The following is a 12,619-nucleotide window of genomic DNA, read 5'->3' as shown; positions in this document are numbered from 1 at the left end:
ACTGTCTGCTTCCGGTGCCATCTCTGCCTCTCCTTGGAGGCCTTCAATGATAATACTCTTTGTTGGGTGCCACCTGAGTGCCAGCTTGGTTCTAAATACTTCATGGGTAGTATCTCATTTTATCCGATGATAATCATATGGGGTAGTTGCCATTTTACAGATTTGGAAACAGTGGATCAGAAAAGAGACTTAACTTGCCCAAATTCACATGCCTAGTGAGGGACAGAGCTGAGATGACACATGCCTTTCAACGGTTCACCATCATCCTTGGGGTAAAGTTCAGATCCAGAGACATGGCACACACTGGTCTCTTTAACCTTGCCTCTGACCATGCACCTACCAGGCTCCAGCCAGATGGACAATTTGCAATACCCAGAACCCATTTTGCCATTGCTTCCCTCTGGACCTTTGATCATGCAATACTATCCTCTCTCAGAACATGGGTCTTTCACCACCCCTCTCCTCCACCCACACCCTCATGCACACGAGTTTTGTTTCTTAATTTGTTCAAACAAGTTATATTTACTGAGTGCGTCTATGAGGAGCACAAACTGCCCTTGTGGAACTCAGGGTCTAGTGAACCCCTCTGGCTGATTTGTTTTTCCTTTAGGTCTCAGCTTAGATGCCATCTTCCCTGATCCATTCCAGCCTGGGTCAGGTACACCTCTTTGTTCCCACAAGTCCTTAGCTCTCTCATCACAGCACTTAGCACTGAGGATTGCCACATCTATCCCCCTAAAGCTGGGAAGCCATGAGAGAGGGCATGGCCCCGTCTGTTGTGACTAATGCTGGATCCCAGCCCCCAGCACAGTGCCCAGCCTGATCAGAAGGAGCTCGAGTCCTCTACTTGACCCTCCTCACCTCTTCTTCAGCCACCAGGTCTTTGACCTGGTCACCTGCCACTTTCTCCTCTTCCTGTTCCAAATGCTTCAGTTCCTCTTGGATCCAAATTTGGTGCTGTTCTTGCAGTCTCTGTCTCTGTGCCTGGGCCAGGAAGAACTGAAGGGCCACATCTGGGGCCTGCTGGGCCTAGGTGGCATCAGTCTAGGCTCAGCCAGAAGCCCATGTGTGCACACAGCATTGAGACACAGGGCCCAACTTTTTCAACAGAACCCCATTACCAAGGCTGCTCCCAGAACTATATCCAGGACCTAACTGGCCTGGAAGAGCCTGTAGCCTGGACAGAAACTCAGAGGCCATGCAGAAGATGAGAAGTACTGATGTTGCCAATAGATGCCATGGAGGCCGTAAGGATCCTGTACTGCTAATTCAACCCAGAAGAAAAGCAGCACCTTCCCATGCCCCTCCCTCAGGGATCCGGGAGCCCTTCAGGTCTTTTATTTGCCAGAAGCACATTTCTCCCTGAAGTTGGAGCAAGGTAAGCAGGAGACATATTAGCTGGGCTCTGCAACTCTTCACTCCCCCAACAGCTTCCCATTGCTCTTGGGTACATGAGGTACATGGGGTACCTGTTCCTCAGAGTCCCTGAGAGGATGCTTTAGGTGGAGCCCAGGTCCTAGAGATGCTATTCTTCCTGCCACTGGAGGAAAATGCAATTAAGCACAGCAAAGGTAGAGAAGACTCCCAGCTCCACCCCAAGCCTGAAACTCACCTTGGGGCTCCCCCTGGAGGCCTGAGCTGAGGCCTGCTGAATTTATCACCTGCGGAGAAGATATTCGGAGTGGGAATTCCACACCCTTCCTCCCAGGATAGTGTGGGTTAAGCTCAGGGCTTGGAAATCAGACAGATCAGGGTCCAAGCCCCTCCTTTTCTTAGCTCTATGACCTCAAGCAGGTGACCGGTCTTTTGAGTTTCCACTTCTTCATCCATAAAATGGAGCTGATAAAAGTTGTAGAAAGCATGAAATAGGATAAAGCACCAAAGCACTGAGCAGTGGCAGGCACTGCTCAGTAAATGGGAGCTTACATGCCTAATTCCAAGGCCCAGAGCTATAAAGACAAATGGTAAGTAATTATGAAACAGGAAGGACCAGGAAAGGCTGGACAGGGGCAGCGTTCCAGCCACCCTGTGGCAAATCATGGAAGACAACGCCCAGTTCTGCACGACAGAGGCCGTGCAGTGACCCAGTGACCCTGGGATACTCATTTCCCTTCTCTGAGCCTCAGTTTGCTCACCTGAAAAATGAGACCAATGTTATCTTCCTGCTTAAAATACTTCTGTGTTTTCCCCTTGACTTTCAAGATAAAGTCTAAACATCTCAGTAGATTTACAAAGCCCTGTATAACCTGGATCCTACTTTTCTCTCCAGTCGTTCTCTCCTAACTCTTTTCCTCCAACTCCATTCTCCAGCAAATTGAGTTGCTTGCTGTCTCCCAAAGGGATCAAACACTCGCTTACCTCTGAGACTTTGCCTGTTATTTTCTCTGCCTGGAATGTTCTTATTCATCTTTGCGGGCCACCTCCTTCAGGAATCTACTGCTTCTACGAAGTCTTCCTTCTCTCTCTTGCCAAGACAAACTTAGATGCCCCATAGACCCATGTGTTGATAAGCCCTTCAGAGCACTGAGCATCGTGTTGTAACTGTTTCTCTCCAGCAGATTGTAAACTCCATGAGGACAGGGATTTCCCAGGGCCTACATGACACTGTGCCTGGCACATAGTGAGTAAATGTTTGGGGATCATGAATGAAAGAAGGGCACCCTCATAGTGCTCTGTAAAGAGAGGAGAGGAAGGCAGACATCACTGGGGCTCCCAAGAGGTTGGATGAGAAGACATACCATTGGTTCTGGGAGCCCCATGGCCTCAGCTTTGACACCTTTGAGCATCCGGCTTCCTGGGGGCCGGCTCCAGGCTTTTACCACCTATGGAGAGAGAGATCAGGGTGTGCTTTGGCCATTGCTGGCCCAGGCACCTCCAGGCCTCACCTTGCTTACCTGCAGCTCCCGCAGTGCCCTGCCCAACTGGCTAAGCCCACCATCTGTCAGGGTGTCCTCAAGGAGGCCTGAACGCAGGCTCTTCAGGCCAGCCCGGCGGGCCTGGGCCTCTTCTACTGCATCCCACAGGGTGGGCCTCACCTCTTTCACCTGCATCCTCCTTCCTGCGGCCCCCAACAGAGCAGCATGGAGCAAGTTTAGCGAGCTGCCTAGTAAGGGGAGACTCAGAGTGAATCACCCCTTCCTCTGGACCCCAAAGACTCCAATTACTGCCTGTAATACTTTTAATTTTTACTTATGGTACTATTCATAAAAATAGCTAACACCTATCAGACGTTTACATGTGCTTGATGGTACTGCACTAATGCTTCTCATGGATTGCTTCTTTTTATACACACAATACTCCAGGGAGGCAGCAACTGATTTATCCTACCTCCTCCCACCTTTTCCCAGATGAGGCAACTGAAGCTCAGAGAGGTCAAGCAACTTCCTGGTGAGTGGCAGAGCTGAAATTCAAGCCCAGTTCTGTCTGACAGTAAAGTCTGTGCCCTTAATCATGAAACCAAACTGGCCTGTGGATAAACACATGTCTGTCCCTCACTGCTTTCCTTGAGGGTGTGAACTGCCCCAACTTATCTTCCTCATTCCACAGGGCCTGGCACAGGAGGAGGTCTGGGAATGTGCTGGCCAAATGAATGTATGTTTGTTGATTTTGGGAATAGTCAGAGGGCCAGACCTTTTTTTAACTGTTTTATTGTGGAAATTTTCAAACACGTACAAAGCATAGGAAATTCATCTGCTTATCACCCAGCTTCAACAGTTATCAACTCATGGCCATTCCTGTTTGATCTATATCCTCCATGTGACCTCCCCAAATGCCTGACATCATATCATTTCACAGAGCCCTAATTTTTAATGGGTGTGTGAAAACAAGCAAGTACCTTCCCTTCTCTGATCCTCCCTTTCCTCATCTATAAATTATATCTGCCTCATGGGGTTGTGGTAAGAATCAAAGGTATTAGTCAGAGTAAAAATGTTTGGTAAACTGTTATAGGTCTCTGAAAGATAAGGAGTTGCTTTGACTATTGGCCCTGGCGCTCCAGACTTTGGCAGCCTAGCCACCCTGGGACCTTTCTGAATCCTGGCCTTCCCAGAGCGTCAGGCTCTCCCTGGACTGGGGTTAAGGCTGCAGCTGGTTGAGTAACAGGGTTGAGCAGGCCTAAGGCCAGATCCCAGAGCTTCCCAAAGAACCCCACACTCTCCCCCAGGCCACCTTGAGGGTCCAGGCGAAGAAGAAGGCCACTGTAGTTGTTTCCTTCCAGGAGCCATGAGACAATCCAGGGCAGGGAGCCCTCCACCTCCTCTCCAACAACCTTCCCAGCCAACACTTGCAGCAGGGGGCAGTCTCTGCCAGAGGGAGAGAGGAAGAAGGGAGATGTCCACTGGTGGATGGGGAAAGAAACTGGTCCAAATCACACTCTGATGGAAAGGTTGACTATTTCCAATAACTTTTATGCACCACCAGATTTGCAACCTTGTAAAGATCTTTGTTTTACTTTAAAAATTAAACAAATAATACATTCTTATAGTAAAAAGTTTTAATTGTATATCTGATAAGTGTCTTGTATCTAGAGTATATAAAGAGCTCTTACACCTCAATAATAATAATAATAAGCCAGTTTAAAAATGGCAAAACAAGGTGACATAACAAAAAATGGCAAAGTAGGAAACTCTGGGGGTTCATCCTTCTGCAGAAACATCTGGCAAAAATGTCCAGAATCAACCTTACTGGAACTCTGGGAGACAGTCAAAGGTTTACAGCAACCAAGTGAAAGCTAAATCACGAGAAAGGCAACTTAAATATGGTAAGAGATCTTTGAGGGTTTTAACTTACCCTCATCCCAACCTCCTCCCCCGCACAGAGGTGGTCTTGAAGACAACAGCCCACATTTCTGGCAGGGGTACCCAGTTATAAAGGGAGCAGAGCAGATCTCGTTGCCATGGAATTGCGTCTGTCTGTTTTGACTGTCTGAGGTTTCCCCCAAAGGACTGACAAAAGGGAGTTTCCTTTGTTTCACTTATCTTGGAACTCTCTCAGGACAGAGAAGGTATGCCAGAGGATGGTTCCCCAAACATTGAAAGATGAAAGAACAAGCAAAGATAACAGTTGGGGCAAACACATGTCTATGCACATGGAAATACTGAAGGGAAAAATTGGGGAGTGAGATTTTCAGGGAATAAGGACTTCAAAAGTTCAAAAAGTTCCCACATGTACTGGGGAACCTAGAAAGCCATGCACATGCCTGGGGCAGGATGTATGCTAAGACAAGATATGAGAAAACTGTACGTTTTCACCTCTGGCTGATTTTTAGGCTCAGAACGTGAGGCTCAGGCAGAGCTGTAAATGGTCTGGCTAAGCATAAAAGGAGTGACCCAACACAGAGCCGATAGAAATCTGGAGAATTTTTTCTTTTTTCTTTTCTTTCTTTTTTTTGTTAAAGATTGGCACCTGAGCTAACATCTGTTGCCAATCTTCTTTTTTTCTTTCTTTCTTTCTTTCTTCTTCTCCCCAAAGCCCCCCAGTGCATAGTTGTATATTCTGGTTGTAGGTCCTTCTGGTTGTGCTATGTGGGATGCCACCTCAGCATGGTCTGATGAGCGGTGCTGTGTCCATGCCCAGGATCCCAACCAGTGAAATCCTGGGCTGCCAAAGCAGAGTGCGCAAATTAACCACTCGGCCATGGGGCCGACCCCTTTTCTTTCCTTTTTAAAAATTTCCTTTCTCCTCTTCCTCCTCCCTCCCTGCCTCCCCCCTCCCTGCCTCCCCCCTCTTCTTCTTCTTCTTTCCTTTTCTTCCTTTTTTAAAAAAAATTTTTGGCCCCAGGAGTTTAAGGAGTTATAAGTCAGGTCACTGACTAACCCCTGAGATAACAGAATGAAGACTTCAGTGACCACAAAGAATACAGTCTTTGCAAAAATTGTTTGGAAAAGTAACTAAGCAAACAGATGGCTACAGCCCACAAAAGGCAACAATGCAAACCCTGCAGAGGAGGGAGAATCTAGTTTTCAGAGTTATCATATTATCATTTCCAAAATGTCAGAGCACTAAGGAAAAGGAATGGAAACTTAAGAGACCAACACAGTAAAGAATATAGTCTTTACAAAAAATACTCAGATTGACCAGTTTCCAACAAAAAAAATATGAGGCATGCAAATAAACAAGAAAGTATGGCTCATGCACAGGAAAAAAAAAAAAAAAAGAAATTAACAGGAGTTGTCCCTGAGAAAGCACAGACATTGGATTCATTAGACAAAGACTTTAATTCAGCTATCTTAAGTATGCTAAGAAAGCTAAAGAAAATCAAGAAAGTGATGTCTGAATGAATAGAGAATATCAATAGAAGCAAGAGAAATTATAAAAAGGAACCAAGTAGAAATTCTGGAGCTAAAAGTACAATAACTGAAGTTAAAAATTCAGTAGAGGCCAAATTTGAGCAGGCACAGGAAAGAATCTCAATGAACTTGAAGACAGGTCAAATCAAATTATCCAGTCTGAGGAGCAGAAAGAAAAATCAATGAAGGAAAATGAGCCTAATAAATCTGTGGGACACGATCAAGCACACAAGCATATGCATAATAGGAGTCCCAGAGGGAGAAGAAAGAGAGAAATGGGCAGACAGAATATTTGAAGAAATAATACTAAAAAATTCCCCAAATTTTATGAAATACATGAATCGACACAACCAAGAAGCTCAACAAATTCCAAGGAAGATAAACTCAAAGAGATCCACACCAAGATACATTATAATCAAACTGTCAAAAGCCACAGTCCAAGACAGAATCTTGAAAACAGCAAGATAGAAGCAACTTGTTATGTACAAGGGATCCTCAATAAGATTAAAAATCAACTTCTCATCAGAAACTATGGAGGCCAGAAGGCAGTGAGATGGAATATTTAAATGCTGAAAGAAAAAAACCTGTCAACTATGAATTCTATATTTGGCAAAACTATCCTTCAAAAATGTAGGAGTAATTATGATAATCCCAGAAAAACTAAAACTGACATAGTTCTTTGCAAGTAGACTTGCGTTACAAGAAATGCTAAAGGGAGTCCTCAGTGTGTCAGAAGTGAGGAAAGGGGGAGACTTTGATGCTGCCCTGGGCCTCTGTATCCATATTTCAGCCACTCCCCACCCTGTTCCCCAAAGCAGTCAAAAGGCTCCATCAGAACTTACTGGGCTTCTGGGAGCTGCAGGATCCGCAAGGCCCCTCGCCACATGCCCTGGGTCCCAGGCCCCTCAGAAGGGTCAGGCCCTGGGCAGGACATGGTGACGGTGAGCAGAGAGCAGGCCCTGTGGAGGAGAGGGTAAGATCAGGACAAATGCCTAGGGGGTGGGAAGGTGACAGATATCCTCCTGTCCTCACCTGCCTTCACCCCCTGAGGCCTGCAAGTACAGCTCTGAGGCAGCTCTTGAGTCAGACACCTCCACTTCAGTGGCATCTTCCACCACCCTGGAGGAGGGGAAGGCTGAGCTTGGTTCCTAAGCATCAGGGTTCTATCCAGCCCCCCAGAACCTCTGCATGGAAAGCCCATGGGGGCCCCAAGAGCCCTGTAAGAATCATCCCCAAGCCTTCAAGTTTAGTATATCCCCTAAAAGCCTCTCATCTTCATGATCTTATTTTTCCCTCCTGTCATCTGCCCAGTGAGGAAAACAGGGTAGTTGGGATTGCTCCCATTTTACAGATAGAGAAACTGAATTTCTGCTCAGTGAGATGCTTAGATCACCAGGGATGATAATGACCGAGTTGAAGAGGTGTAAGTGGATGGGGTGAGAAGAGTGAGAGGGATGGGGATTTGGGATGAAGGGAAGAGCATGAAAGGGAATTCTGGGAGCAAACCCAAGCCCTGTAAGCATGACCCCAAGCTCAGAGCTTCCCTCCCCTGGGGTGGCAGTGGCTAGAAACCTCCAAGGGCTTGGTTTGGGGATGTCAGGCCTGCCTTAAGACAAGTACCCTCAGACCCTGTTGGGCCCTGAACACTCACAAACCCAGAGGGGCCACATCCAGCACTGACAGGTTCTCTGTCCCTGGAGAGAGCAGGTCCAGAGTCTTCCCGCTGGGGCTGAGCTGGGATCACACAAGCACAACACCTATCACAAATCGAGCTTTTACCCAGCCTTTACCTCACATGATCCTCCCGCTGGCACCCTGTGGGCCAAATAGGGCGCAAAATTCAGCCATTGCAGGCAGGAAGAAGGAAAACCCAGAGAGGCAAGCCCATGCTGGTGAGGAGCAGGGTGGAGCTCAAGCTCTCCTGGCTGCCTGCAAGCCTCTGGCTCTTTCTACAACATCCCTATGGCCTTGGCTCCCCGGGTCTCCCCCCAGGGTCTCACCTGCACCAGGCTAAGAGTACTAAGCACAGGACCAGAGCCCCTGGGAGGCAGAGCTTCCTCAAACAGCATCTGCAGCAGCTAAAGTGGAGAAAGGGGTTCAGTGGGAATTGAGAAAGGATTTGTCTGTCCTTCAGCATTTCCTGAGGGTAAAGTCTGTGACCCTGTGCTAGGTGCTACAGACACAGTGTGCAGGACAAAAATAGTCCCAGCCCTCATGGTTCACAGTGAGCTAGACAAGTGAGCAGACATTTTCAGTGGGACCTGCCGTTTGCCAGGGCAGTGGCCCACGACAAGATTCTGAGGCAGCTCTTTTGATTTGGGGGCATTTTGATGAAGCCCCCCAAACAAAACATTCAAGTTTATCATTATTAGTATTGAAAATTAGACCTCCCTGGATATCTGATCTTTGCATGCCACCCCTCCCTGACCCTCATCCATGGGCCCCAGCCTCCCACCTTCCCTGACTTCTCAATAGTTGTATAGATTGACCCTGGAAAAACATCCTGTATGGACCACAGGGTGCTATAGAAACCCTGACAAGGGGCACCTAGTCCAGCTAGAGTGGGGAGGGGAAGGTTCTCAAAGGTCTCCTGGAGGAGGCAACACCTGAGCCTCATGAGACCTGTGCCTGGTGGCTTCTCTGGGACTCACCTGAGGCACGAGCCGGGGTGCCTCTGTGTCCCGACCCCGAAGCAGCAGGGCCACACTGTACCCTTGGCCCACCAAGCCCAGCGTGGACTGGACTCGTGCTAGCAGCTCCTGCTCTGCCTCCTGCAGGGATACACAGGCATGTGCCCTGTCTCAGTTGCCCTGACCCAGCCTGCCCTGAGCAAAGGGCTTGGGAGCCTCTCAGCATCCCCAGGATCCAGGGGCCTGAGGGCTCCCATCCTCCTCCCATTGCCCTATCAGACCCCCTACCTGAGCAGCATCAGAACCCAGGACTCTGTCAAAGGTGACACATTGTTCCTGTGGGCAGGGCTGGGGTCAGCAGTGTCAGTCCCGTCTTCCCCTGCCTTCACCCACACCCAATCCCATCTCTACCTGAGTCTCTAGAGTCCCGGGCTGAAGCAGGCAGATGCTCTTGGGCCCCTCCAGGAGGAGTGTGGGGTGACAATTCTCCTCAGGGCCTGAGGAAGTTGGACTTCATATCAACTCTCATAGGGGAAACTGAGCTCCCAGGACTCCTGAGTCCTGCCCTCAACCTTTGCCTCAGGTTCCTAACCTGAGATGGCCTTGCCCTCCCCCTCTCCCAAGAGGCTCTCCCAGGCTACGTTACCTCTGAGAATGAATGTAGGGGGCTTCTTACCCGATCTTCTGCCTTGCTCCACTTCCACCACCACGGTCAGCATGGCCTGGGGGTTGTCAGTGAGGGCTGAGGGGGCTGACCTGCTCTGGCCCAAACTAGCCCCTGAGCTCACCGCCTCTCCACACTCCATGGCTTCCATGCCTCTCAGATTCCCCTCAATAATTCATCTCCCTGATCTGAGGGCTCTGGGTGGAACCTCTAAATAACTTGTCAAAGGAGGTAACAGTCCTGTCTTTAATGAGTGAGTCAGAACATTGCATGGATTCTTTTTTCCTCTTATAAAGAATGCCAAACATATGTAACTGTGGGGAGAATAGTATAATGAACCCCCAAGCACCCAGCTTCAGCGATTATCAGCTTATGGCCAGTCTAATTTTTTCTGATCCTCCCTCACCCCCAGTGGAGTCTTTTGAGGCAAATCCCAGATACCTTATATTTCAACCATAGCTACTTCAGTACATATTTATAATAAATAGCCACCCTTTAAAAAAAATGACAGCTGTATTGAGATATGGTTCATATACCATACAATTCACCCATTAAAAGTGTATATTTCAATGGTTTTTAGTATGTGTGCAGATATGTGTAACTATTACCACAGTTAGTTTTAGAACATTTCCATCTCTTTACAAAGGAACTTGTCTTCCTTTACTACTACCTCCCTAATCCTATCCTACCTCGACCCCTGAGCAACCATGAACCTCATTTCTGTCTCTATTGATTCGCCTATTCTGGACGCCTCATATAAATGGAATCACACGATATGTGTTCTTTTTGTGACTAGCTTCTTCGACTTAGCATAATGGTTTTTTTTTCTTTTTTTTTTCCTTAAAGATTGGCACCTGAGCTAACATCTCTTGCCAATCTTCCTTCTCCTTCTCCTTCTCCTCCTCCTCCTTTCCCCAAAGCCCCCCAGTACATAGTTGTATATTCTAGTTGTACGTCCTTCTGGTTCTGCTATGTGGGACGCCGCCTGAGCACGGCTTGATGAGCAGTGCTAGGTCAATGCCCAAGATCCGAACCAGAGAAGCCCTGAGCCACTGAGGCAAAGCACAGGAACTTAACCACTCAGCCATGGGGCCAGTCCCTAGCATAATGTTTTCAAGGTTCATACGTAGCATGTATCAGTACTTCTTTCCTTTCTTTGGCTGAACAACATTCCATGTATGATGAAATGCCTCCCCTACCAACTACCCAGAGTTTGGCCAAACTTTATAGCTAAGAGCACAGTCTCCACAAGACTGCCCTTACTTCAGACACTAGTCTCAAGCTTAGGGGTCCCCAGTCCTTCCTTACTCTTACCAGCACTGTGCACTTTCTAGTGTTCCCACTACTCCTGCAGGTTCCGTAACTCACTAGAAGGACTCACAGAACTCAGGAAAGTGTTCTACTTATGACTTACTTTTTATTATAAAGGGTGCAAATGAACAATCTGATGAAGAAGTACACAGAGAATGGTCTAGAAGGGTCCTGAGCACAGGAGTTCCTGTCCATGTGGAGTTGGGGTGTGACACCCTCCTGGTACATCAATGTATTCACCAACCAGGAAGCTCCCTGAGCCTCATTGTCCAGAGTTTTTATTGAGATTTTATTATTTAGGCATGATTGATTAAATCATAGGCTGTGTGATTGAACTGAACTCTAGCCCTCTAATCACATAGTTCGTTTTTCTGGTAAGCAGCCTCCTCCAACCTGAAGCTATCTAGAAGCCCCAACAGAAGTCACCTCATTAGCATAACAGATTCCTATCACTCATAAAATTCCAAAGGTTTTTGAAGCTCTGTACTAGTAACTGGAGACAAAGACCAGATATATTCTTTTGTGTGTGTGTGTGAGGAAGATTCGCTCTGAGTTAACATCCATTGCTAACCCTCCTCTTCTTTTGCTTGAGGAGGATTAGCCCTGGGCTAACATCTGTGCCAGTCTTCCTTTACTTTGCACATGGGATGCCTCCACAGCATGGCTGATGAGTGGAGTAGGTCCATGCTTGGTAACAGAACCAGTGAACCTGGGCTGCCAAAGCGGAGAACAGAACTTTAACCATTCGGCCATGGAGCCTACCCCCAGGTATATTCTTTATTATATCACACTCCCTGGTTTTTCACCAAGGATCCATCATAGTAAAAGGATCACACCTGTCTGATCATCTACATTTGGTGTAGCATTTATGTAACACATAGAGCAATAGTAACAACATGAATATGCCTAACACTTGGAGAAATCAGCGTAGGGTAGGCATAGGAGGCTTGTAACTCAATTTCTCTATACATTTGACGATCAACATTGGTATTATAATCTTACCAACAATGCCAGTATTATATTACATCTCATTGTGAAGATGTAACGTAAAAAATAAGAGTAATTACTCCAGTCCATCATCATATTTTACAATCAAAATGACTCTCACAGCAAGGCCACCAGGTTTTCAGTCTTGCATTCAATCTTGTCAGGTTCCAAAAGCAAGTGGTCTTAACAATGTATGGCTTCACCCTCAGACATCTGGTATAACTGAGCTAAGAGACAGTATCATCTTTTGCTCTGAGCCTCGTTCAGAGTGTTAGCGTGATATTGGATTTCCGTCATTGCATAACCCAAAGGAATGAATAAATTATTCATTCATTTGCCCTCAGCTACTATTCCTCCTTCTCTCCATTTACGTCCAAACTTTTCGGCTTTTGGAAGGGATGTTACGTTTGGTCACTGTGCTAGTTCAGGTTGCTGGCAACAATGCTAGTCTAACAAGTGCCTCCCCCTCAATCCACTCCCATTCATATAGAGTAGCATTACATGGATACAGAACTAGTGGGCTATCTAGACTACTAGGCAACAAAGCAGCATTCACTGTCAATTCAAATTTTGCCAGATGGTTTGAAGGCACAGTCTACCCTATCATGCCCGTAGGAATTCTGACATACAGGTTTAAAGGCATAGTTACAGTTTCTTGCTTAGGGATCATCCTTGCTTCTGGCACCTGCAGGTACATCTTTGGTCCTGGGACCTCTGCATCAGGTGCGGAAAAAGAAAGT

The sequence above is a fragment of the Equus przewalskii genome, chromosome 13, assembly GCF_037783145.1.
Source record: "Equus przewalskii isolate Varuska chromosome 13, EquPr2, whole genome shotgun sequence".
NCBI classification, from domain to species: Eukaryota; Metazoa; Chordata; class Mammalia; order Perissodactyla; family Equidae; genus Equus; species Equus przewalskii.
Note: the sequence above shows the minus strand (reverse complement) of the source record.